The 27378-nt window shown below is 37.6% G+C and overlaps 1 pseudogene; it reads left to right on the top strand.

Moving 5' to 3' along the window:
- Positions 1 to 8374: 8374 nt before the first annotated feature.
- The window catches only part of LOC116483127 (putative coiled-coil domain-containing protein 144C), a 34448-nt pseudogene continuing 15444 nt past the window's right edge, over positions 8375 to 27378 (top strand).

The raw sequence follows: 27378 nt of genomic DNA, 5'->3' as shown, positions 1-27378 counted from the left end.
GATCCGCCCACCTTGGCCTCCCAAAGTGCTGGGATTACAGGCTCGAGCCACCGCGCCTGGCCCGATTTATTATGTTTTTAAAGCTTATATAATTTTAAATTGTAGAGAGAAGGTCTCACTATGTTGTCCAGGCTGGTTTTGAACTCCTGAGCTCAAGCAATCCTCCAACCTCGGCCACCCAAAGTGTTGGGATTACAGGTGTAAACCACCGTGCCCAGCCTCCTTTTCACTTTCTTGATGGTCTCTGTTCAAGCACAGAAGTTCCACATTTTGATAAAGTCCAGTTAATTTTTTTTTTTGCAGTCATAAAGATTTATGGCTATGTTTTCTTCTAGCAATTTTATAGTTTTGGTTCTTACATTTCATGCTTCTATTTTGTTACTTTTATATATGACATTTGGTGGAAGTCCACCTTTATTCTTTTGCATGTGGATATACAGTTGTCCCAGCACCATTTGTTGAAAAATCTATTCATTTCTCATTTAATTCTTTTTACACCCATGTTGAAAATCAGTTGACCATAAAAGTGTGGGTTTGTTTTTGGATTCTCAATTCTAATATATTGAGCTATGTCTATCCTTATGCCAGTAGCAAATCACATTTTAGGAAAACTCGTATTCAGTCCTGTTGCTTATTACCAGTTGTCTTATGTAAGAATAGAAATTCAAGTAGTAGAATGTCTTTAATTTCACTTTTTGCTTCTTGAAGGAGTGTATGGCCAGCTTATGCCTTGTTGACTCCATGACATGATGAGAGTCAGGCTTACAAAGACAGATCCCATTATTTTTTTTCTCCAGTCATAGCTTTTGTCTCTCACCTAGTGCCTCTGTCTTCACTCCCATTTCCGTCAAATCTTGGTCACAGGATATGCTGACTCCGTCTATTTATTGCATTATGTTTTATTAACTCATTATAAGTCATAGAGTCACGTGTAGATTTTAACTAACTATGAAGGGCAAGATTAAGTCTAGGCTGTCATCTTTCCTCATTGGAAATTGAGCTAATTCGTCATTTGCAGTTCACAGTTAGATCCTCTTTTTACACAGCAGGTGGTTCTCTTGTACACCCCTGGAGCTGAATCCTCTTCTTGGCACAGATCCTACATTCTCAGAAACCAGAGTTCCCTGCGTTTACCTCCTTTTGCTTAAATAAAGATGCACAGCTATGCTTTTATAACTCAGTACATCATTCATTGAATAAATACTTCAACCCATTCAAAGAACAACTTCCAGGAGTGCAGCAACTGAAATCAGGTCATGTCCAGGCATTTATCAGAAACAAGTAGTCGAATTGGTTGTATGAATTTCAAAATTTCAGAGTCAATTTGTATGATATGGAGAAGCATTTTGGTACAACATAAAGATGAGATGCTCTTCACTTCTCCATACAAATGAGCTTGAAGTAAGGTAAAGGGGAAATTGCATTTAATAGCTTGACACTCAAAGGACACTACATTTGTTTTACTTCAGAGATTGTTAAAATTGATTCCATAATATTTTTTTATTTCCTCATTGAGGAAATGGAAATGAAAATTGAATCCTAGATTGATTAATAAATATCCAAAGATGCTTATCACTTTTAGAATTTCAGTTCATTGAAATCAGATACAATGTCTGATTTTTGGTTATTAATTAAATATTTCTAGTTTTTTCAACTTCTTTATACTTCAAATTATATATCTCCTTCCTTCCTCATCTTCGTTATTTCATAACTTGGGGGACAAATTCTAAAAGCCTCACTGGCCTTAGTCATCAGAATTTGTAATAGAAAGGAACTTTTTCTTTTTTTTTTCTTTTATATATATATTTTTATTATACTTTAAGTTCTAGAGTACATGTGCACAATATGCAGGTTTGTTACATATGTATACATGTACCATGTTGGTGTGCTGCACCCATTAACTCATCATTTACATTAGGTATATCTCCTAATGCTATCCCTCTCCCTTCCCCCCACCCGACAACAGGCCCTGTTGTGTGATGGAAAGGAACTTTTTCTAAAGTTCCTCTGCAGTAGTCCTTACATCTTTCTCCTGGTTGTCTGCTGCTTCCCGTTAGAGTTGTTTGTCATTAATAAATTAACCTCAACATTTGTTAGATCTTACTTTAAAGGAGACTAATTTCTACCGGGGATGTTCTATTTCTTATTGTCTCCTTGTTTAAATTTATTTTTCTGGTTATTTTTTCCTAACAAATTATCCAAAGTTGAGTGACTTAGAACAACATTCATTTAGTTCACCAATCTGTGGTTTCGGAAAACTTTGGCCAGACAGCTTGCCTCTGCTCCCTTAAGCTTCACGTGTGATAAATCAAAGGCTGAGGGACTGGAATCATCTGAAGGTTTGTTCACTAAGATGTCTGTTGCTGATGGTGGCTGTTGGTTGGAACTTTAGTTGGGGCAGGATGCCCAAATATCTACACTGGAAATCCTAGGCTCTCTTTGTGGCCCAAGCTTCCTCACAACACGAGGACTGGGTTCCAAGGATGAGCAGTCTGTGGTAGAGAGCCTCTTCTAACGTAATGTTGGAAGCCACGTGGCTATCATTTTTAACATATTCTGTTCATGAGAAACAAGTCACTAAGTTTCACCCATAGTCTATGTATAGGATGAATGATTTTGCTTTTATTTTTATTTATGTATTTATATTTTTAGACATGGCGTCTTGCCATGTTGCCCAGGCTGGCCTTGACTTCCATGGCTGAAGAATTCTTCCTGCCTCTGCCTCCCAAGTAGCTGAGAACACAGGCGCATGACTTCACACCTGGCTTCCTTTTATTTTTTTGTGGACCTGTATAATTGTACATATTTATGGTATATACAGTGATATTTTTGGTATGTGTAAACAATGTATAATGGTCAAATCAGGCTAATTAATATATCCATCACCTCAAACATTTACCATTTCTTCGTGTTGTGAACTTTCAAAATCCTCTCCTCTAGCTTTTTTAAAATATTAGTTAACCAAGCCAGGCATAGTGGCACACACCTGTAATCCCAGCTGTTTAGGAGGCTGAGGCAGGAGAATGGCTTGAACCCTGGAGGTGGAGATTGCAGTAAGCTAAGATTGCACCACTGCATGCCAGCCTGGGTGACAGAGTAGACTCTGTCTAAAAAACAAAAAAAATTAGTTAACCATATTCACCCTACAATGCAGCGGAACACTAGAATTCATTCTTCCTATGTAGCTATAATTTTGTATCCATTAACCAACCTATCCCCATCTTCCACTCCCCTTTACTTTTCTCAGCCTCTAATACCAACAATTCTACTCTCTACTTCCATGAATGAAAGTGGAAATGAAAATTGAATCCTTTTTTAACTTTTTAAAAAAATTTTAGCTCCCACATGTGTGAGAACATACAGTAGTTATTTTTCTGTGCCTGAATTATTTCATTTAATGTCACTTAATGTCCTCATCTATGTTGCTGTAAATGACATAATTTTATTCTTTTTTATGGCTGAATAGTATTCCATTGTGTACATATACCATATTTTTTTAACTCACTAACCTCATTCATCTGTTGATGAACATTTAGGTTGTTTCTATATCTTGGTTGTTGTGAATAGTGCTGCAACAAACATGGGGATGCTGATGATATACTGATTTTCTTTCTTTTGGATAAATACTCAGTAGTGGGATTCTTGGATCATATGACACTTCTATTTTTAGTTTTTTAACAAACTTCCATGGCTATACTAGTTTACATTCCCTCCACGAGTGCGTAAGAGTTTTGTTTTCCTCCCCAACCTCACCAGGATTTTTTACTTTTTGGGTTTTTTGTTTGTTTTGTTGTCATTGTTTGTTTCTTTGTTTGTTTTTGATAGTAGCCATTCTGTGGTGAGACGATATCTCATTTGGGATTTTATTTCCATTTTCCTGTTAGTGATGTTCAGTACTTTTCCATATATTTGTGGCCATTTGTACATCTTTTTAGAAATGTCTATTTAAATTCTTTGTCCACATTTTAGGGGGATTACTAAGTATTTTTTACTGTTGAGTTGTTTGAATTCCCAGTATATTCTAGATATTGGACCTTTCTCAGATGAATCAATTTGTAAATATTGTCTCCCAGTCTACAGATTGTTGGTAGTTTTTTTCACTCTGTTGGTCATTTCCTTTGCTGTGAAGAAACTTAATTTTAATATAGCCTCACTTATCTGTTTTTGTTTTTATGCCTGTGCTTTTTTTTGGCATATGTGTGATAACTTAGCTATAAAATCTTTGCATTGACCAATGTCCTGAAGCATTTTCCCTATATTTTCTTGTAGTAATTTTATAATTTTGAATCTCATGTTTAAGTCTTTAATCCATTTTGAGTTTATTTTTGTATATGGTGAAAGATAGGGACCTGGTTTCATTCTTTTTACAGATATCCAGTTTTCCCAGCCCCATTTGTTGAAGAGAGGGTTCCTTCCCCAATGTATATTCTTGACACTTTTGTTGAAATTCAGATGTCTGTAAATATGTGGATTTATTTCTGGGTTCTCTATTCTGTTCCATTGGTTTAATTTTCTATTTTTATACTGAGACCATGCTCTTTTGGTTACTGTAACCTTGTAATATATTTTGAAGTCAGGTAGAGTGATGCCTCCAGCTTTGTTCTTTTCCCTCAGGCTTGGCTTGTATAGTCTAGCTTTTTTGTGGTTCCATATGAATTTTAGGATTGTTTTTTCCATTTCTGTGAAGAATGTTATTGGTGTTTTTTTGTTACAAGCTATAAAGGGCATTTTATTTTTATCTTATTTATTCTCTTTTATTTTAGATTCGGGGGTACATGTGCAGGTTTGTTACAAAGGTATATTGCATAATGCTTAGGTTTAGGGTGCAGTTGAACCTATCACCCAGGTAGTGAGCATAGTACCTGGCATGTCATTTTTCAACCATTGTCCCAACCCAATTCCCCTTATAGTCCCCAGTGTCTGTTGCTCCCGTCTTTATGTCCATGTGTACCCAATGTTTAGCTCCCACTTAAAAGTGAGAACATGTAGTATTTAGTTATCTGTTTCTGCATGAGTTTGCTTAGGCTAATGCCCACCAGCTGCATCCATGTTGCTGCAAAGGACAGTATTTTGTTCTTTTTATAGCTGCATAGTCTTCCATATTGTATATGTGCTACATTTTCTTAATCCAATGCATGATTGATGAGCTTCTGGCTTGATTCTATATCTTTGCTACTGTGAATAGTGCTGCAGTGAATATATGGGTGCATGTGTCTTTTTGGTAGAATGATTTTTTTGGGGGGGAGGGAATAGGTATTTAACCCACGAATGGGATTGCTGGGTTGAATGGCAGTTCTATTTTTAGTTCCATGAGCGCAATCTCCAAACTGCTTTCCACAGTGGCTGAATGAATTTACCATTTTCTCCAGCAGTGTATTAGAATTCCCTTTATGCTGTAGCAGCTCTGCCCAAATCTGGGTTGTTGTTGCTTATTTTTTGACTTTTTAGTAATAGCCATTATGTCTGGTGTGAGATGGTATCTCACTGTGGCTTTGATTTGCTTTTCTGTGATGATTAGTGATGATGAGCATTTTTTCATATGTTTGCTCTCCACTTGTATGTCTTTTTTTTTTTTTTTGAGAAGTGTCTGTTCATGTATTTTGCCTACTTTTATATATGTTTTTAAAATTCATGTTTGTTGATTTAAGTTTCTTATAGGTTCTGGATGTTAGAACTTTGTTCAATGTATAGCTTGTAAATACATTCTTTCATTATTTAGGTTGCCTATTTAGTCTCTTGAATGGTTCCTTTTCCTATGCGGAAGCTCCTTTGTTTAACTAGGTCCCAATTTTTCATTTTGACTTTTGTTGCAATTGCTCTTGAGGACTTACTCATAAATTATTTTCAGAGGCTGATTTCAAATAGTGTATTTCTTAGGTTTTCTTGTAGGATTTTTATAGTTAGAGGTCTTACTTTTAAGAATGTAATTCAGCTTTCATTAATTTTTGTATGTGGTGATAGCTAGGGGTCAAGTTTCATTCTTCTGCGTATGGATAGCCAGTTATCCCAGCACCATTTATTGAATAGGGAGTCCTTTCACTGCTGCATATTTGTGTCGGCTTTGTCAAAGACCAAGTGGTTGTAGGTGTGTAGCTTTATTTCTGATTCTGTTCCATTGGTCTATATGTCTGTTTCTGTGCCAGTACTGTGCTGATTTGTTTTACTGTAGCCTTTGTTTACTGTAGTATAGTTTGAAGTTGGGTAATGTGATGTGTCAGGCTTTGTTCTCTTTGCTTAGGATGGCTCTGGGTGTTTGGGCTCTTTTCTGGTTCCATATGAAATTTTAGAATAGTTTTTTCTAATGCTGTGAAAAATGACATTGGTAGTTTGATAGGAATAGTACTGAATCTGTAGATTGCTTTGGGCTATATGGCCGTTTTAATGCTATTGATTTTTCCAATCTATGAGCATGGAATGTTTTCCATTTTTTTTGGTGTTATCTGTTTGGTGTCATGATTTTTTTCAGCAGGGTTTTGTAGTTCTCCTTGTAGCCACATTTCATCTCCGTGATTAGATGCATTCCTAAGTAATTTGCTTTTTTGTGTGTGGCTATTGTAAATGGGATTACATTCTTGATTTGTCTCTCAGCTTGAACTTTATTGGTGTATAGAAATGCTACTGATATTTTTACATTGATTTTTGTGTCCTGACTGAAGTCACTTATCAGTTCCAGGATAAATTGGAAGACTCTTTAGAATTTTCTAGGTATCGAATCATATCATCTGCAAAGAGAGATAGTTTGGCATCTTTTCTTTTTGGATGCCCTTTCTTTCTTTCTTTTGCCTGATTGCTCTGACTGGGAGTTCCAGTACTATATTGAATACATGTGGTGAGACTGGGCATCCTTGTCTTGTTCCAGTTGTCAAGGGGAATGCTTCCAACTTTTTTTGTTCTTTTTTCTTTAATTTTTTCTTTATTATTTTATGGAGACAAGTCTCACTGCATTGCTTAGGCTGGTCTCAGACTCTTGGCCTCAAGTGATTCTCCTGTCTTCGCCTCCCAACATGCTGGGGTTACAAGCATGAGCCCCTGCACTCAGCCCCCACTTCCAGCTTTTGCCCATTCTGTATGGTTTTACCTGTGGGTTTGTTATAGAGTGGCCCTTATTATTTTTAGGTCCATTTCTTTGATGCCTAATTTGTTGAGTATTTTTTTCATGAGGGAATTATGGACACTATTGAAAGCTTTTGTGCATCTTTTGAGATGATCACATGGCTTTTCTTTTTCACTCTGTTTATGTGGTGAAACACATTCATTGATTTGTATACTTTGAACCAACTTGCATCACAAATATAAAGCTGACTTGATTGTGGTGAAGTAAGTATTTGATGTGTTGCTGGATTTTGTTTGCTGATATTTTGTTGAGGACGTTTGTGTCTACATTCATCAGGGATCTTGGGCTGTAGTTTTCTTTATTCGTTGTGTCTTTGCTGGCTTTTAGTATCAAGATGATGCTGGCATCATACAATGAATTAGGGAGAAGTATCTCCTCAATATTTTGGAATAGTTTCAGTAGGTTTGTTAACAGCTCTTCTTTGTATGTCTGGTAGAAATTGGCTATGAGTCAGTCTGATCTGGATCTGTTTTTGGCTAGTAGGTTTTTTATTACTGATTGAGAACTTGTTATTTGTTCATGATTTCAATTTCCTCCTGGTTCAATCTTTGTTAAGTTGTGTTTCCAGGGATTTATCCATTTCTTCTAGATATTCTAGTTTGTGTGCATACAGTGGTGCTCACTGTAGTCTCTGAGGATCTTTTGTATTTCTGTGGGATCAGTTGTAATGTCATCTTTGTCATTTGTGATTGTGCTTATTTAGATGTTCTCTGTTTTTTTGTTTTGTTTTGTATTTTAATTTATTTAGCTAGTGGCCTTCAGTATTGTTTATCCCTTCAAAAAGCCAACTTTTGGTTTCATTGATCCTTTGTATGGATTTTTGGGCCTCAATTTTCTCAGTTATGCTCTGATTTTAGTTATTTCTTTTCTGCTGCCAACTTTGGGGTTATTTTGTTCTTGATTTTTAGTTCCTCTCGGCACAGTGTCAGATTGTTAATTACTGATCTAACTTTTCGACATATTTGCTTTGCGCTATAAGCTTTCCTCTTATGCTGCTTTCGCATCCCAGAAGTTTTGGTATGATGTTTCTTTTTGCTTATTACAAACAATTTTTTTATTTCTGCCTTAAATTGTTTCTTTTCCTAAAGTCATTTAGGAGCCAGTTGTTTGATTTCCATGTAATTGTGTGGTTTTCAGAGATCTTTTTGGTATTCATTTCTATTTTTATTACACTGTGGTCCTAGAGCATGGTGTTGTGTGATTTCATTTTTAAAAAACTTTTTACGACTTGCTTCGCTGGTAGTGGTGAAAGCAGGCTGCATGGGCATTTCTCTAGCCCTCTATGAGGAACATTTGGGTGGGTACCTATGGCAGCGTGTGGAGCAGGGTTATCCACAGGTTCACCGAAGGCATGTGCAGGAGCCTTTGTCAGTGGCTGATGAGGCAGCCCTGTCTTTATGCACCTGGATGCCATGTGCGGGTGCCAGTGGGGCAGTAGGACTGCCCTTGGTGTTAGTGGTAGATGGTGCCTGGGTAAATGCACACAGACCTGGTTGGGGTGGGCTGCTTCTCAGGGCCCTGGACAGTGTATGTGAGCACTGACAACAGCAGCAGCAAGCAAAGTGGCCTTGTCTTCAGGCTCTCATATGGCTCACATGGGTGCCGCCTCTCGTGAGTTTGGCAGACTTGTTCTCAGGCTCCTTCATGGTACACAAAATTGAGTGGGCCAGTTATCTGGCCTCCTAAAGGTATGCACAGGTATGCACAGCACTGCCACTGAAGGGGACAGGACTGCTGTTGGTGGCAGTGGTGTCAGTCAGGTGGCTTCCAGGCTCTGGAGAGCACACACTTAGGATCCCTTTGACCTAGAGTAGTTTCCCTGTTGGGCTATTAGGTGACCACCTATTTCCACAGGTATAGGGTGCTGTGGAGCTAGGGATTTGGGAGAATCTGTCCTGGCTTTGAGATGATCCTGGCTGGGCTGGCTACCTCAGTTCCCTTTCCTTCTGTCCTCAGAGGATCCCTATCAATTTCCTGCTGAATTCCAGTATGGTCTCTGATGTTTTCCTCAAGGTCTGGCTACCTACTTGCTGTTTTGGTTTTTCTTTTTGAAAGAGGTGAGTGCTGGGTATTCCCAGTCAGCCATCTTGATGATGTCTCTGTCTATGCTGTGCATATTAAGGAATGTATAGACATGTTTTAAAACCTGCACAATTGGCCCTATAACTACAATTTTAAAAATTTCTACCACTTGAAAAACACACTCATTTCTAATTATTACCTCCCACCTCACACACAGGTTTCATTTAATATGGCAGCAGGCTCAGGCTTAATGTGCAAGATCCTAATCTCCCACCACACACACAAGTTTCATTTAATATGGCAGCATGCTCAGGTTTGAAGTGCAAGATCCTACCATCTTTATCACATTCAGTAGGGATTCACCGTGGCTTGTGGTTTCTGGAGTATAACCCCTTGAGTGCATTTCTTGTCAACACAAAGACTTAAGAACTAACTAAAGGGACAAGTTATCTACCACTCACCCACCCAGCATTGTCCTAAACTGCCAGAGACCCTCCTATTGCACAGAGAGAAAATGGGAGTCACAAAGGAAATACTAGACCATAGTAATTCTGAAATACAGACTGATGTGTGCTTCCACTTCTTTGATTTGGACTTTATGGGAACCATCCTCTGTGGCTCTTTGTTGTACTTTCTTGGCTCTTTGTTGTATCCTTTTCATAAGCAATGACCTGTGTTTTCAGCTAAGTAGTTTCCTCAGCCAGCTTCCTCCCTGTAGAACTTCTTAGGTCCTAAGGCCTTTTTTCATTTTTACTGTCTTGGTGTCTTTTAATCCAAGCTAGCAAGCAGTACTATCATTACTACAATTCTCTTAAATACTTAGAGTCTCTTGTGAATTTTACTTGGGTTCTTGTCATTGGAAAAACCTCTTGTCCAGATCTCTTTGAGATAAGCACTTCACCTGGTGCTTCCTGTGAAGGAAGCACACTGTTCTGTGTAGTAGGACAGTGCCTTAAGATGTGTATACCCTTGAGATCTTTAAGGGAATTTGAGGCACCACCTTAAATCTTTCTGAGGTCTTAAGAAAGGGTCTTACACTGACAGTCTTGGCTTCACCTTCAAACTGTATTCTCCTGGCAGCAGCCTGGATTTGATCTTATCCCAGAGGCCATTTATCTCAGCAATACAGGTGCCCCTCAAGTTAGGATGGGGTTATGTCTGGATGACATTTGCATTTGTTATGTCTGATATTTGCATTTTATGGGTCATCATAAATTGCAAATATCAGAAGTTGTGGGTGGGTTTTCCATGTATGATAATTTCCATTTACAGTGACTTTATCCTGATGTAGCCACCCCTGTAAGCCAAGAGGCTTACACATATCATTTCATTACTCAACGCATATCATTTTTACACTATTATAAAAAGTCAGAAAATGGTGAGTCAAACCATGCTAAGTCAAGGACTGTGTGTTTGGGAATCTGACATGTGGAGAGGCTGTAAAAAGGAAACAGATAGTTGAACCCAGAAAGTCCTGGTTCCTTGATATGTAGTAGTCTTTCTTTAGCTTATCTCTTGCATTGGTTTTACTTTCAGTGGCTGTGTAATAACAGTGCCCTTTCCTTTAGGTTCCAGTATCATTTTCTTCACTATCCTTGAAACCTTTCCTACCAGCTTCTTCCAGAACCATCAGGCTTCCACTAACAGTCTCTTTAAAACTCTTCTTGTTTTCATGCTTATTCTTCTGTAGGTCCTTTCATCTTCCGCTTAGCTCCTGGTCCAATGGTAATCCTACATGTTTTAGTAGTTTTTGTTGTTTTGTTGTTGTGCAATCCATATGTAGTGTCAATATCTGTATCAGTTATTTCTTGGTATGTAACAAAATGCAGTGTCTCAAAACAACATCTGTTTTGGTCACAATCTGCAGTTTTAGGCAAGGCTCAGTGGGGCCAACTCACTTTTTCCTTACTTGGCATCAGCTGAGGTAACTTAAAGCTGGGGACTAGAATCGTCTAATTCATTCACCTGTGTGGCATTTGAAGCTGGCTTTTGGCTGGGACATTAGGTAGGGAAGTCAGCTCAAACACCTACCTACATGAGGATTCACAGTGTGGTTTGGGCTTTCTCACAGCATGTTGGCTGCATTTTAAGGACAAGTGTTCCTAGAGAGAGAGTCAGGTAGAAGCTGTGTGACTTTTTGTAACCAACCTTAGAAGTCACACAGCAGTTCTGCCACATTATGTTCATGAGAAACCGGTTGTCAATGCCAGCGTGTATGCAGGAGAGGGAATGTCATGGGAGAAGTGGCAAGCAATTTGTAGATGTTTTAAAACCACCACTTCATTTACCTTTATAAAATAAAAAAAATCATAATTATTTCCTCTAAAGGAAAGCAGTTCTTTCCAACTCAGCACCACTGAAATTTCAGTGCAATTTTTTGTTGTCATTGTTTAATGTGCTTCTTTATTAACTAGAGTCTTATTTTCAGAGTCTTATTATGGGAGCCATTTATTGACTCAGGCCCAAATAATTCAATACGCTCCTAAAACTTCTTTGCAAGTTACGGAGAATGATAGTAGGTTAAAGGAATAAGAGACTTTGTGCTAAGGTGGTGACTTAGAGCCATTTTAAAGAGGAAAGCCATGAAACAATCATAGAAAAACGGAAGTCTAAGATCAAGTCCAAATGTTGTGTGGCAAAGATGATGAAAGTAAAGGATATATTTCTGTGAATTCTGGTGGTTTTAACTTTATTTTTAATTTTCTGAATAATCCAAGGGTCTGTATTTTATGAATCTACGACAGTACAGGTAACATTTTACTGCAACTGAATTTATTTCAAAAATTATTAGTTTTATGTTAGACCATTCTCAGTCTACCTTCTTCATTACCAAACTATATTGTTTTACTCATGCAGGTTGACCTTATAGAAGCACAGGAAACTGCACCTTTATGATGTCTACATCTGGATGCAGAGAATGAAGTTCTTCAACTTCAACAGACATTATTCTCTATGAAAGCAATACAAAAGCAATGTGAAACGCTACAGAAGAATAAGAAGCAGCTGAAACAAGAAGTAGTAAACCTCAAAAGTTATATGGAGAGAAATATGTTAGAACGTGGTGAAGCTGAACAGTATAAACTGTTGATTGAAGAAAAAGCAAGGAGGGAAATAGCAGAAAAATTAAATGAAGCCGTTCTCACCTTGCAGGTTGGTTTATCTATCTGTAATGTGCTCTCATTCATTTCACTGCACATGTTATTTTGGATATATACATTCTACATGTTTTCTGTACTTTCCTTACAGCAATTTGTTCGATAGACTTCTAGAAGGAAGGTGGTATTTGTTTCTTCATTTAAATATTTTCATTTCCATCATTCTTATAACTAAATGACCTTCCATAATAGTAATTCTCACTACAGAATCATTTGATTACTAAAGCCAGTTGGCATAAAACAAGACTAATAGAAAAAGTAAAAAAAAAAAAAAATGTGATTTAAAAATTATACCGTACTCTTGAACTGCTTTTAAGTTACATTGTTCCACTTTTAAAATTTTAACTTGGTTCTGTCATTCTTTGGAGAATTGTGCTACAATTCAGATTCAATTGTTAATTCAGTTGGTACTGATAATAAATATGTTAAGCTTGAGCTTCTTTCTTTCTTCACATTGTTCTTAAAATTGTTCTCTGAATCACATACTTAAAATTGTTCTCTGAATCACTGACTCCAAATGAAAGGAAACAAACACAGGGTAATTATTCAGGTTATAATTACTTTTAAAATGTTCCCTTTTAATTTATTTTAGAAACAAGCAGCAGTATCTTAAGAACAGTTAGCACAGTTAAAGGAGGATAATACTACTTCAATAAAAACTCAGATGGAACTCACAATCAAAGATATGGAATCTGAAATCTCCAGAATAAAAACTTCGCAAGCCAACTTTAATAAAACCGAATTGGAAAGACATAAGGAACTCTACCTAGAAGAAGTAAAAGTTAGAGAATCCTTGTCAAATGAACTGAATAGGTAAGTCAATATGCAGAATCATAGAAAATAAGTTAAGCTCATTAATTTGCCTTCAAAAGCATGACTTTTAGTGAGACAGGTTCGTGAGATTTGTGGGAAGTGAAAGCTCACTAGATTATACAATATTGGAAAATTGTAAATTATAAATAGTAAATAAACTGAACCTTTAAGTAAAATTGAAAATAGTAAATGAATGTAACCTTTAAAGTCTTAATCCAGGACAGTTCATGTCCCTTCTGTTTTTTGGTTTTATGTGGCTTCCTCCCACCCCTTAATATTCTTATATAGCTAACCTGATCTATTAGGGTTTCAGCTAAGTATTTGTGAAGCTTCATAGTTTAGACAGTGATACCGTTATAAAAATTGTTTGTCAGTATTCCCTTAATTTGAAATATTAATGAGTTTAATTAATTTTTGGAAGATGACAGCTGAAAACCAAAAGGGTCAAGTACGACTACCCTGGGCACATTCTGGCACTCAGTAATTCACTTTGCTTGATTGTGATCATTAGAGGGTGCCTTGAGAAGAATTGTCCTGTATAGTTTTTCCACTCCACATAAAGGCATACTTGTGAAGTAGAGAATGATTAACATAGGGTTGAAGGGAAGTATAACTTACTAAGTGATAAAAAATAACACCTTGGTCAGCCTGAGGGGGTATGTGGAAGACAGAAAGGGCAGGCCCTGCCTCTGATGCGTGGGCCACAGTTAGGAGCTGATTGTCCTCCATGCTGCTTTAGTTCTCTTTGATTTCAGCAGTCTTATTCTCCCCTAGGAAAAGCTGCCCTGAATTATTCCTCAGTGCCAATTGCTCAATTTTTTTCCAGATAATGGGTGAAATGTACAAGGGCAGTGAAAACCATTGTTTGAAAATGTCTTTGAGAGATAGTTTTTTAAGAAAATCTCTAACTGGTTTACTAAATATAAGTACTTCTAGCTCTTATTTTTACTTTTAGTTTTTTTATTGTATATATTCAAGGAGTACAGTGTGATGTTATAATATATTTATACGCAATGAAATGGTTATTTTGTCAAGCCCATTAATATCTTCATCATTTTACATAGTTACGCTTTGAATACAAGTAATTCTAATGGCATCCTTAAGAATCTTTTAAGTAGAGTCATTCCAGGCAGGCAACAAATGTTAACTGTGAAGCCATGCATCATTGATAGTCTTTTCTGTCCCCTCCCTCATTTGAACTACTTGTTTGTTAGAAATCCCCCTAGAAATATATGTACTTTTTTAGCACAATGGTAAAACTATAATTGGATACAGTAGGCATGCTCTAACACATTTTCAGAGTTAAAACACGGCTTATGGTATATTCCATTTACTCTTATGGCAACTTTTAGAACAATTAAAGTCACTTAGGAATCATTTAGGAAAAAATGAAATACTAAGCATTTGTCTTTTGCAATCTTCATAGAACTAATGAGATGATAGCAGAGGTCAGTACGCAACTTACTGTGGAGAAAAAGCAGACCAGATCTCTATTCACTGGCACTACGAGGCCAGTCCTAGAGTCATCTTGTGTTAGAAATCTTAATGATAGTGAAGGTCTCAACAGAAAACATATTCCAAGAAAAAAGAGGTCTGCTTTTAAGAGCATGGAGAGCTACTTGTTGAAGGTTAGTTACCTTTTTTCCTTTGGTGTTCAGATTTCTGATATAATTCTTGTATGTTATTTGGTGAAATACTCAGTTACTTAATTGTCTTGTGTATGGTAAGTAAAGGTAATAATTATCTGTGTTAATAAAGAGAGGAGACAGAAATTTTATAGTTATTAAGTCCCTAGAGCTCTCATTCATAAGAGATTACTCCTTTGTTAACTTTATTCAATAAATGTAACCAAACATTTTAAATTTCTTTAAAAACTGCAATTAAGTCAGATCTTAACCAAAGGTATACTTTGATGTGCCTTGTCTTACTAACTGATTTTAGTTTGTCGAGGGTTCACTTTTAAAGGGTTTAGTGTGGCACTTTTAAAGTTTACTGCATCATCTCAGGTTTTCTACCCCTCATCATATGTGAATGATTGGTGTCCAAACACTAACCACCCATGGATATTTATTATTTAAAAGGATCCAAGGTGAATACTTTTATATGTTACATAAACCTGCAAGACTTGATTAATCTGTTCTTTAAGTTAAAAGTTTTGTGATTTTCTTACATGAGTACATCTGTAATTGCTATTGCACTTAAAGTGTTTTAATCTCAATTTTAGTAAAATGTGTCTATTGCTATGCAGTTGTACAGTGGTTTTGAAATAGTTAAATCAAGCAAATATTTGAATTTTTAAAGTAAAGCTCACATAAGTTATGTCTGTCTACCTGGCCATAACTTGAGTGATTGATGACTAAGATGGCAATGATATCTAGACTCCTTCAATAGCAAATGTGACCAAGCAGAATCAGTTCTACTCTTAATACCCCAAATTCCATGTAAAGCTACCCATGGACATCTCCCCTGGACAGGTAATAGGAACCTTTTAGTTCAACCATGTGGTTTCACTCAGAGTAAGAGTCTATTTCTCGGGATTTCAAAATGGATCCAAGAATGACAAGCTGTATCAACTATAGAGTTGGTAAGGAAAAAAAAAATGTAGTTCAACTATGCTTGACCCAGATTAAGGTATTTATCTAACATTTGTCCATTTTCCAACTGGGGGAAAATTACAACAGCTGGGCACAGTGGCACACACCTGTAGTCACAGCTACTCCTGAGGCAGAGGCAGGAAGATCACTTGAGCCCAGGAGTTCAAGGCTGCAGTGCGCAGTGATTGTTCCTGTAAGTAGCTACGGCACTGCAGCACTCCAGCCTTGGCAACATAGCAAGATTCTGTCTCTTAAAAAAATTACAAAATCCATAAAACATTTGTTTGAACAAAAATAGTTTTCTTTGTGTATATTGTTGTTTTTAAAATTTTCAGTCGGTGCACATTGGCTTATAGTTTTGATGTTTTTATGGTCTCCTTAATGTACAGAAAAGTAGCACAGGCCCACATGGAATGAGCCTCAACCTTGTTGTGTTTACCTGGCTATTTCGTGTCCTAACAAATCATAGAAAAACAAATCTAAGGTTTCTTAGCATAGTGGCCAAATAGCTTAAAAGGGAGTGCATTAAATGATTGTTTTAATACATAGATTACAGGAGCCCAGCTAGCTGATATTTTTAATTATATTGTTTGCTTAGGTTTTATTTTTCTGAAAAAAATGAGATGATCAGCGTCCGAATGCCTCAGTCATGAAATTGTACCACTGGGTACTAATGGAAAATGAATGTTAAATACGTCTGTAAATGGTTAAGCAAGATGGAAATATAATGTTCTCATTAGTGCTATGAACCCCCAAAATTTGAGACAAGTCTCAGTTAATTTAGAAAGTTTATTTTGCCCAGGTTGAGGACACACACCCGTGACACAGCCTCAGGAAGTCCTGATGACATGTGCCCAAGGTGCTCAGGGCACAGCTTGGTTTTATACATTTTAGGGAGACATGAGACATCAATCAATATATGTAAGAAGTACATTGGTTCACTCTGGAAAGACGGTACAATTTGAAGCAAAGGGAGGAAGACTGGAAGCGGGGAGGGGGCTTCCAGGTCACAGATAGGTGAGAGACAAACAGTTGCACTCTTTTGAGTTTCTGATGGGCCTTTGCAAAGGAGACAGTCAGATCTGCATTTATCTCAGTGAGCAGAGAGGTAACTTTGAATAGAATGGGAGGCAGGTTTGCCCTAAGCAGTTTCCAGCCTGAGTTTTGCTTTTAGCTTAGTGATTTGGGGGGCCCAAGATATTTTCCTTTCACAATACTTACCCGAAAAACAAAGTAATATATCATTTTACAAGATGGTGCTGAGAGAGTATAAAAAGCAGATGTAGGCCCGGCACTGTGGCTCACACCTGTAATCCCAGCACTTTGGTAGGCCGAGGTGGGTGGATCACCTGAGGTCAGGAGTTTGAGACCAACCTCCAACATGGTGAAACCCCATCTCTAATAAAAATACAAAAATTAGCTGGGCATGGTGGTGTGTTCCTGTAGTCCCAGCTACTTGGGAGGCTAAGGAGAATCACTTGAACCTGGGAGGCAAAGGTTGCAGTGAGCTGAGATTGCGCTACTGCACTCCAGCCTGGGCTACAGAGCAAGACTCCATCTCAGGCGGTGGGGCAGGGGTGGAAAAAAAAAAAAAGCAGACGTGATGCAAGGGAAGATTTTTGAGGAACTTTTTTTTTTTTAAATTTTTTTTTGGGGGGAAGGGGTGTTCATTTTTTTAGTATTTCTAGATAAGTAGAAAATTTGTTTGTTTTAAAGTTAATGTAATAGTTCCAAGGCATACCTAGTTTCCTTGTGGGGCATTTGTTTGCCCAATCATGTTAGACCTATTAAAAGAGATTAAAAAGCATGATTTTATCAAGATACAAGTGCTGGGTGCAGTGGCTCACACCTGTAATCCCAGCACTTTGAGAAGCTGAGGCAGGCAGATCATGAGGTCAAGAGATGGAGACCATCCTGGCTAACATGGTGAAACCCCGTCACTACTAAAAATACAAAAATTAGCTGGGTGTGATGGCACACACCTGTAATCCTAGCACTTTGGGAGGCCAAGGCAGGTGGATCACTTGAGGTCAGGAATTCGAGACCCGCCTGGATAACATGGTGAAACCCCGTCTCTACTAAAAATACAAAAATTAGCCTGTCGTGGTTGTGGGTGCCTATAATCCCAGCTACTTGGGAGTCTGAGGCATGAGAATCGCTTGAACCCAGGAGGCAGAGGTTGCAGTGAGCTGAGATTGTGCCACTGCACTGCAGCCCAGGTGACAGAGCAAGACTCCATCTCAAAAAAAAAAAAAAAAAAGATACAAAGGCATGTCTCCATAATCACACCTTGGAAGAATTCTTATATAGCTGTTGTTTACAGAATATTTAGAGTTACATAAAAGAGATGCCTTCTAGAGTTGCTAGGAACTTAAGTATTTCCTATAGGAAAACATCAGCTAATACAAGGAGGAGGTGGTAACATATCGCCTGAACTGATATTTACAAAAAAAGGTAGGGGGGTGGGTTTCTGGGTGGGGCATTACAAAACAAAGGATATTTAGAAATTTTTAGCTATGATTTTCAAAAGCAAAATGTTAAAAATAGCACTAATATTGGCTCTGTTTATCCATCTCCTTTATTTGCAACATTTTAACACTTTGGACTATTCCTACTGTGACGTGCTATCATACTCAGCATTTTATCTAACCTCAAGAAAAATGGTTATAATTTTGTATGAAATCACACACCAGAGAAATAATTTATTATAACTGATTGTTGAAACAAGTCTTCTCTACATTCATGACATTTAGCATTTATTGCATCTCTCACCCCATTATATTAAGTCTAGAGCCTGGCTGTTCCCAGACCAAACTGAGAGTCAGGCTGCTGTTTCACATGGCCCAGTAATGAGATGCAGATAAACTGGGGAGGAAGAGAGGTTTTTTTTTTTTTCTGCAACCAGTTACAGGGAAGGCCTGGAAATTATTACCAGACCAACTCAAAATTACAAAGTTTTCCAGAGCTTATATACCTTCTAAGCTATATATCTACATGTAAGTGTGCATTCATCTATAGACATAACTGATTAACTTCTTTTAATCTGTAACTAAGGTCTAAGTCCTGAAGACCTTCCTCTGGAGCTTCAGTAAATTTATTTACTCTAAATGGGTCCAGGTGCTGGGGTGATTACCCTTATTTTGTCTCCTGCTAAATCATGGAGGTTTGGGAATTCCATTAGACCTCCAATAAACTTGTTTGTGGAGGCCTGGGGAGTTTCTTCAGATCCCCAATAAAACTTGTTTAATACTGAACAGGTCCTGTTAAGAATTCCTTCATTATTTTGTCAGGCTTTAAGGCCTAGACAAGACCCTTGGTGGGCTTTTGTTACATTCCAGCCTGTATAAGGGCACTGGCTCTTTCAGCTTTTAATATTTAACTTAACTACTCAGTCAGTGCCAAAGCAGTTGTTATGGAGGCCTGAATTAGTGAGACCTGGCCTGCCACATAGCCTTGCCACTTAACACCATTGTAGTGATAATAGATTGCTATGCATATGTTTTACTAATTTTTATTTACAGTTTTCATATTCTATAGATTAACCCTGGGATCCTTTGTCTTATATATCAGAAGTACTTTTTATAGTTTTATTGGCTCCTTATTTCCAGCCTGTAATCTCAAGTATAATTTAGCAGTAGCCTGTCAATAAGTTATTGCTGAAGAGTGAACTTTGTATTTATTGGACTTTGCCATTGGTACTGATTTCATTATATTTCTTTAAAAAAACTTCCTTCTAACTCCTCCCCTCTTTAAAGTGGAGGTAGTTGTGAAGAATGTATGGTAAGATTAGAAAAGTCAAGGAAGAAGAAACTATTTCTATAAGTGTTATACAGTCATTTTTCTTGTTTAGGCTGTGGTGGATAGGCAGCAAATGGTGCTCCTCATTCCCTTCTGAGTTCAGAACACAGGAGTCAGATAGATGGACATCAACACACTAGCTCTATTACAGACTCATGATAACTAACGGGAGGATGTGGCTCAGACGTGCAGCCACAGTATTTTATCCCAGGTTAGGCACTAACCCACAGAGTTTTAAGTGGAGAAAACAAATGCTTGACACCCATCGCAGGTGCATGCTGCTTACTGCAGAGATGACAGCAGACCTGAACTCATATCACTGTGGGCAGACACATCTTTTGAAAGAGACCCTGAGCCAAGCAAGCACACTGTGTGCTTTGCTCACATTCACCCATTAGGTAGATCTGACATCCTCTCAAGAGGAAGCTATAGGTAGAGAGAGTCTAAGTCCTCACTTGAAACCTGAGGCCAGGGAAATGAAGGTTCTCCTATCATTTCTGGCTGGATTTAAGTGATAATTGAAATTAAGCCCGTGTCTTTGTATGTACCAGTTAATGATGAGAAGTTGGACAGACGTATGCTAGATGGCAAAGAGAAATCTGTTTTGTGTTTTCAGTTTTTCTATAAATAACTCACAACATGGATAATTGACTCGTTGATTGATTTCATAAACCAAGTCTTATTTGGAGGAGAATGAATCGTTCTTTTAAGGAACAATTTTCTCAGTTTCTGCTTGCGTGGTTCAACTAAAGATTTTCTCCTTCAAGTTTTCTGTTCTGCAGTTTGAAAAATGTGTTATTTATAAATTGAGTGTCTTGACTGGTACTAGCAGAAGTTATGATATTAATTGTTCTTTAAATTTGATTCATAACTTAGAATTTGGAGAGCTACTCTTTTTTGTCTCATGCTTAAACATTATAGAGCATCATGACAGTTTATAGATGCATTTTCTCTGAGTTTTTGTTGTTGTTGTTTGAGACAGAGTCTCACTCTGTCACCCAGGCTGGAGTGCAGTGGTGCGATCTCTGCTCGCTGCAACTTCCGCCTCCTAGGTTCAAGCGATTCTCCTGTCTCAGCCTCCTGAGTAGCTGGGACTACAGGTACGTACCAGCATGCCCGGCTAATTTTTGTATTTTTAGTAGAGACAGGGTTTCACTGTATTGGCCAGGCTGGTCTCGATCTCCTAACCTTGTAATCCACCCACTTCGGCCTCCCAAAGTGCTGGGATTACAGGCGTGAGCCACCACACCTGGCCTCTCTGAGTTATTTTCTTAAAATCTGTATTTCTTTTCTGAATATGAAGGAAACAGCTGGCATAGAATAACTCCAGGCTCAGTGAAAGATCTGAAGCCGCCCACTCCTAGCTTGTAACTAATTGGCTTTGTGACCTCAGGCAAGCTGCAGTCTCTCTGAGCCTGTTTTGTTTCTTGTATAAAATTAGGGACGTTGACTAAATCAGTGACATTCATACCTTTAAGTAAAACTTTTTTTTTTTTTTTTTTTTAAGAATAGAACTTTTTAAAATTTCAGGAAACCACATAGAAAACAGAAGTAGTGCTGTCTGACTAAAGGAAGGATCAGTGCTCGGAAGCTGTGACTTTCTTATGCCTTAATCCTTCACCGTCCTCTGTGGAACCTTAGATTTCTCTGGGATGTAGCTTGAAAAGGATCATTTCTAAGAGCATCCTACTAATTAGCTGAAATGTGCTGGTACATATGTTCTCCCATGTATTACCTTCCCACCTACTTATATTTTTAATGAAAAAGTATAAATATATTTGCAGATGTGCTCACATTGTTGATGTTTGACTTCCTCCACTGTCTGAGACATAATCCCCACCTGGAGATAAACAGAAAGGCCATGGAGACAGGAGGAGCAATTTTATTAAAAAGTTTATGTATTTTACTCCATAAGGAGCTAGTGTAGCTTTTGATTTTAGTATGTTGTATAAAGTGAAGATTAACAGTTTACTAAGCTCTTTTATTTCCTCTGGTGATGTTCAGTTTCTCCTGAGCTATTGCTCTGCACACTACAAAAGCCGTCGATGGCCCCCTTGTCTCACTGAATAGGACGGTGATTCATGTCACCAAGACACTTTTCTCTCCTTTTCCCTTCTATTATCTGTGCCAGGCACTGTATTAAGTGGTTCAACTGAGGACAACAATTCTGAATTTCTGTGAAGGGAAATATGAGGAAAATGTGTGATTTAATGGTAAAGCAAAAATAAAATGAAAGGACTTTTAAAAAGTCGCTTAATATTTGCCTGTTTTTACTTCTGAAGATAGGTAAAGCCACTCCAGCCTTTCACTGGCCAGGAAAAAACTGGAGCCATCAACACTCAAAACCCCTTTCCTAAGCTTTTGGGTTCCTGTCCCAGAGGCGCTCCCTCCCTGTGTTCTGGGTCTGTCCTTTTTCCCTCTGCTTTTGCATCTGACCTGGGATCTCTTTCCCAAAGGCAGCTGCCCTCCGCTGTCGTTTACGTGGTGAAATATTCAAGGGTCAGGGAAAGGCTGGAAGAGAACTGATGTAGGGGGAGGCCACTCCGGGGCTGGAAGACAGGCAGTGACTTCTACCATGTACTCTTATTGAAGAGTTTGGAGAGAAAATGACCTTTACTTAAAGTTGTTATATAAAAAGTGTTCTCTCTCTACAGAGTTATGATTTCTTCAGTATAAAAGTAAGCAATTTGTTAAGAAGATTATTTCATTTTTGTGTTAACAAAATTGAGGTAGTATGAAAATATTTGTGAATGGGGTATAAAGAAATAATAAAATCTATTACATTAGAAATATTTAGCCAGAAGAGCTTTTGGGAGAAAAGATAACAACATTACAGTAGTAATGTCTTAATTTGAGTCACGTAAAAATGTACTTTTTATGTAGTGTTTATGAATGGCAATATCTAGTGTTGTTTGAAGAAAGGCTTTCCCCTTTATCTGGTATTGAATTACTACTTTTATAAGGCCTGGCTGGTAATGCTGTTGTCGTGTTACTTACTCTATAAAGCCTATCTATAATGTTTTTGTCATAGAAATGTTATGGAAAGGAGTCTCAAAATATTGGTAAACCTGTTAGTTAAAAAAAAAATTGACTTGACACCTAAAATTTGTAAAGGCATTAGATATCATTATTGTTATCACCACAAACTATCTCAGACCCTGTTCTGGGCATTTAATGAGAGAATACCTATTCTACAAAAGATTTAAATAAGAGCACTCTAGATAGAGACACTGGCAATAAGTTTGAAATATTCCCACACCTTTCATAATTAAGTAGATAACTGTAACTTGTCAGATGCTTCAAAAAATGGGTACTAATTTCTGAAAAGAAATCAAAGTTGCAGTTAAATAATTCTATATTGTTTTCCTAGTTTTTAATTCTAGATACTCATGAATCAAAGAAACTAAGATTGAAAACTGGCTCTAACCTATATTTATTCTTGTTTTCATGTAAATTTTCTGAAATCATTGTGTCCATATGAGTAAGGAAATGTTAATCATAATAGAGAGCATAATATTTTTAATCTTTTGCCAGTGGAACTTTCACACGGCATCACAACAATACTGTTTTCTTCAAGTATGTATTAAAGATTCTGTGCTGCATTAATAGCAAAGAACATGCTTTAAAATTATTATTTTCTAAAAGTGGAGAATGGAGAGTTCATTTTAAGGAACTATTCATTAAAGTGAAAAACTGATTAGACTTTGATAAAAGGCAGAGTTTTGATAAGAATGGGAAAGTAATGCATTCGTTGCAGAATATGACTTGAATTGTTTAACCTCTGTACTAATAAGGGAAAAAATCACACTTTTGAAATGACATAGATCCAACAGACCAATATTAATTGTACTTTTGTGAGATTAATCTAAACAGCATAACACATATATGTTCTCCATTATCTAAACTTAAAATAGGGATTTATGTGATTTTTTAATTTAAGCAATCTTCAAGTTAAGTCTAGTCTCTAAAAGTATTATTTAAAGGCCATGTTTTGTAATTGATGCTTCTTACCATGATAATGTCTCTTCTTAAACATTATAAATAATATTTGACTTATTTCAGATGCAGTGGAAGTTGCAAAATGATATAACTACAGAAGTAGCAGGTATGTTACCAAAATTTATGAATTAAATTTGGATTAAGTAATATATGTCTGAAATAAACTGCAAATGACATCCCTTTCCATTCTTGGGCTAATAGATACTACATTAAATATTCTTTCTTACATACATCTAATGAAAGATGTGAAAACTTGCAATGTATAATGAAGAGCATACTTATGCCTCATGAATTCATCACATTCCATAGCTTGAAAAAAAAAGCTTAAGAAGCCTGGCTCTACACTTCACTTCTGCCATCCCTATGGAACTGTCAGCCAGCACACAGAAACTGTTCTCAGAAAACAAAGGCATCGTCAACTAAGGCCAAAACACTCCAGTCTCATCTAGTAACCTAGTCAAGCAGTTACAGTTTATAAGCAGTCGCTTGAGAGGTAACACTTTAAGTCTCCAGTCATTTACAGTGTCATTGGATTACTTTTGCCCTCAGGAAAAGTTCCAAATTCCTTAACATGGAATATAAACACTCATGTTCATTTGGTTCTTGTCAAGCTACTCAGGCTTATCTCTCACTACTTACTGTACTCTGCTCGTTTGCTCCAGGATCCAGCCAAACTGGACTGCACAGAACTCCACAGTAGTCTTCCTTCTCCTCCAGCTCTTTGCACTTCCTTCTTTGCTCTATCTGCTAACCTTTTTTTCTCATCTTTCAGGTGTCCACTAACCATGCCTCCACCAAAAAGCCTTCAATATCCAGACAAAACTGGGATAGATGTCCCTCTTGAGTTCCAATAGTGCCTTGTTTTACACCTGTCAGAGTATCTATGACTTGGTATGGAAATTGCCTATTTGTCTGCTTTTTCAGGTTATAGCATACGATTGCTGGGGGTGAACTGTATCATCTTCATCTTGTAACTCCAGGACTTGTCATGGTCTAGTACCTTAACATGTGGTTGTTGAATAAATGAATGAAGAATGAGAAAACCAGAAGCTGTGATACACAACCACAATGATCATTAATTCAGTGTGCAACTATGGGCAGATTCTTTTTTTTGTTTCCAGAAGCAACAGTGTCTTTTATTGAGCACCTACTACTTGTCAGGCACTACACCAGTCCCTTTACTCATATTGGCCTAATCCTTATGCCAACTCTGCAGTTTTTTATTATAAGTTCTAGGGTACATGTGCACAACATGCAGGTTTGTGACATAGGTATATATGTGCCATGTTGGTTTGCTGCACCCATTAACTCGTCATTTACATTAGGTACACCTCCTAATGCTATCCGTCCCCCTGCCCCCCACCCCATGACAGGCCCCGGTGTGTGATATTCCCCACCCTGTGACCAAGTGTTCTCATTGTTCAGTTCCCACCTATGAGTGAGAACATTCAGTGTTTGGTTTTCTGTCCTTGTGATAGTTTGCTCAGAATGATGGTTTCCAGCTTCATCCATGTCCCTACAAAGGACACGAACTCATCCTTTTTTATGGCTGCATAGTATTCCATGGTGTATATGTGCCACATTTTCTTAATCCAGTCTATCATTGTTGGACATTTGGGTTGGTTCCAAGTCTGCTATTGTGAATAGTGCCACAATAAACATAGGTGTGCGTGTGTCTTTATAGCAGCATGATTTATAATCCTTTGAGTATATACCCAGTAATGGGATCACTGGGTCAAATGGTATTTCTAGTTCTAGATCCTTGAGGAATCACCACACTGTCTTCCACAATGATTGAACTAGTTTACAGTCCCACCAACAGTGTAAAAGTGTTCCTATTTCTCCACATCCTCTCCAGCACCTGTTGTTTCCTGACTTTTTAATGATCACCATTCTAACTGATGTGAGATGGTATCTCATTGTGGTTTTGATTTGCATTTCTCTGATGGCCAGTGATGATGAGCATTTTTTCATGTGTCTGTTGGCTGCATAAATCTCTTCTTTTGAGAAGTGTCTGTTCATATCCTTCGCCCACTTTTTCATGGGGTTGTTTGATTTTTTTCTTGGAAATTTGTTTAAGTTCTTTGTAGATTCTGGATATTAGCCCTTTGTCAGTTGGGTAGATTGTAAAAATTTTCTCCCGTTCTGTATGTTGCCCATTCACTCTGATGGTAGTTTCTTTTGCTGTGCAGAAGTTCTTCAGTTTAATTAGATCCCATTTGTCAATTTTGGCTTTTGTTGCCGTTGCTTTTGGTGTTTTAATCATGCAGTCCTTGCCCATGCCTATTGTCCTGAATGATATTGACTAGGTTTTCTTCTAGGGTTTTTATGGTTTTAGGTCTAACATGTAAGTCTTTAATCATCTTGAATTAATTTTTGTCTAAGGTGTAAGGAAGGTGTAAGGTGTAAGGAAGGGATTTTTTTTTTTTTTTTTTTTTTTTTGTCTAAGGTGTAAGGAAGGGATCCAGTTTCAGCTTTCTACATATGGCTAGCCAGTTTTCCCAGCACAATTTATTAAATAGGGAATCCTTTCCCTATTTCTTGTTTTTGTCAGGTTTGTCAAAGATCAGATGGTTGTAGATGTGTGGTGTTATTTCTGAGGCCTCTGTTCTGTTCCATTCGTCAATATCTCTGTTTTGGTACCAGTACCATGCTGTTTTGGTTACTGTAGCCTGGTAGTATAGTTAGAAGTCAGGTAGCGTGATGCCTCCAGTTTTGTTCTTTTGGCTTAGGATTGTCTTGGCAATGTGGGCTCTTTTTTGGTTCCATATGAATCTATAAATTACCTTGGGCAGTATGGCCATTTTCACAATATTGATTCTTCCCATTCATGAGCATGGAATGTTCTTCTATTTGTTTGTGTCCTCTTTTACTTCATTGAGCAGTGGTTTGTAGTTCTCCTAAAAGAGGTCCTTCACATCCCTTGTAAGTTGGATGCCTAGGTATTTTATTCTCTCTGAAGCAATTGTCAATGGGAGTTCACTCATGATTTTGCTCTCTGTTTGTCTGTTATTGGTGTATAGGAATGCTTGTGATTTTTGGACAGTGACTTTGTATCCTGAGAATTTTTTCAAGTTGCTTATCAGCTTAAGGAGATTTTGAGCTGAGACGATGGGGTTTTCTAAATATACAATCATGTCATCTGCAAACAGGGACAATTTGACTTCCTCTTTTCCTAACTGAATACCCTTTATTTCTTTCTCTTGCCTGATTGCCCTGGCCAGAACTTCCAACACTATGTTGAATAGGAGTGGTGAGAGAGGGCATTCCTGTCTTGTGCCAGTTTTCAAAGGGAATGCTTCCAGTTTTTGCCCATTCAGTATGATATTGGCTGTGGGTTTGTCATAAATAGCTCTTACTATTTTGAGATATGTTCCATCAATACCTAGTTTATTGAGAGTTTTTAGCATAAAGGGCTGTTGAATTTTGTCAAAGGCCTTTTCTGCATCAATTTGAGATAATCATGTAGTTTTTGTCTTTGGTTCTGTTTATGTGATGGATTATGTTTATTGATTTGCGTATGTTGAACCAGCCTTGCATCCCAGGGATGAAGCCAACTTGATCATGGTGGATAAGCTTTTTGATGTGCTGCTGGATTTGGTTTTCGAGTATTTTTTGAGGATTTTTTCATCGATGTTTATCAGGGATATTGGTCTCTTTTTGTTGTGTCTCTGCCAGGCTTTGGTATCAGGATGATGCTGGCCTCCTAAAATGAGTTAGGGAGGATTGCCTCTTTTTCTATTGATGGGAATACTTTCAGAAGGAATGGTACCAGTTCCTCCTTGTACCTCTGGTAGAATTCGGCTGTGAATCCGTCTGGTCCTGGATTTTTTTTGGTGAGTAGGCTATTATTGCCTCAATTTCAGAGCCTGTTATTTGTCTA

The sequence above is a fragment of the Hylobates moloch genome, unplaced genomic scaffold, assembly GCF_009828535.3.
Source record: "Hylobates moloch isolate HMO894 unplaced genomic scaffold, HMol_V3 SCAFFOLD_15, whole genome shotgun sequence".
Taxonomy (NCBI): domain Eukaryota; kingdom Metazoa; phylum Chordata; class Mammalia; order Primates; family Hylobatidae; genus Hylobates; species Hylobates moloch.
The sequence above is the reverse complement of the archived record's forward strand: the minus strand, read 5'-3'. Positions and strand labels throughout refer to the sequence as shown.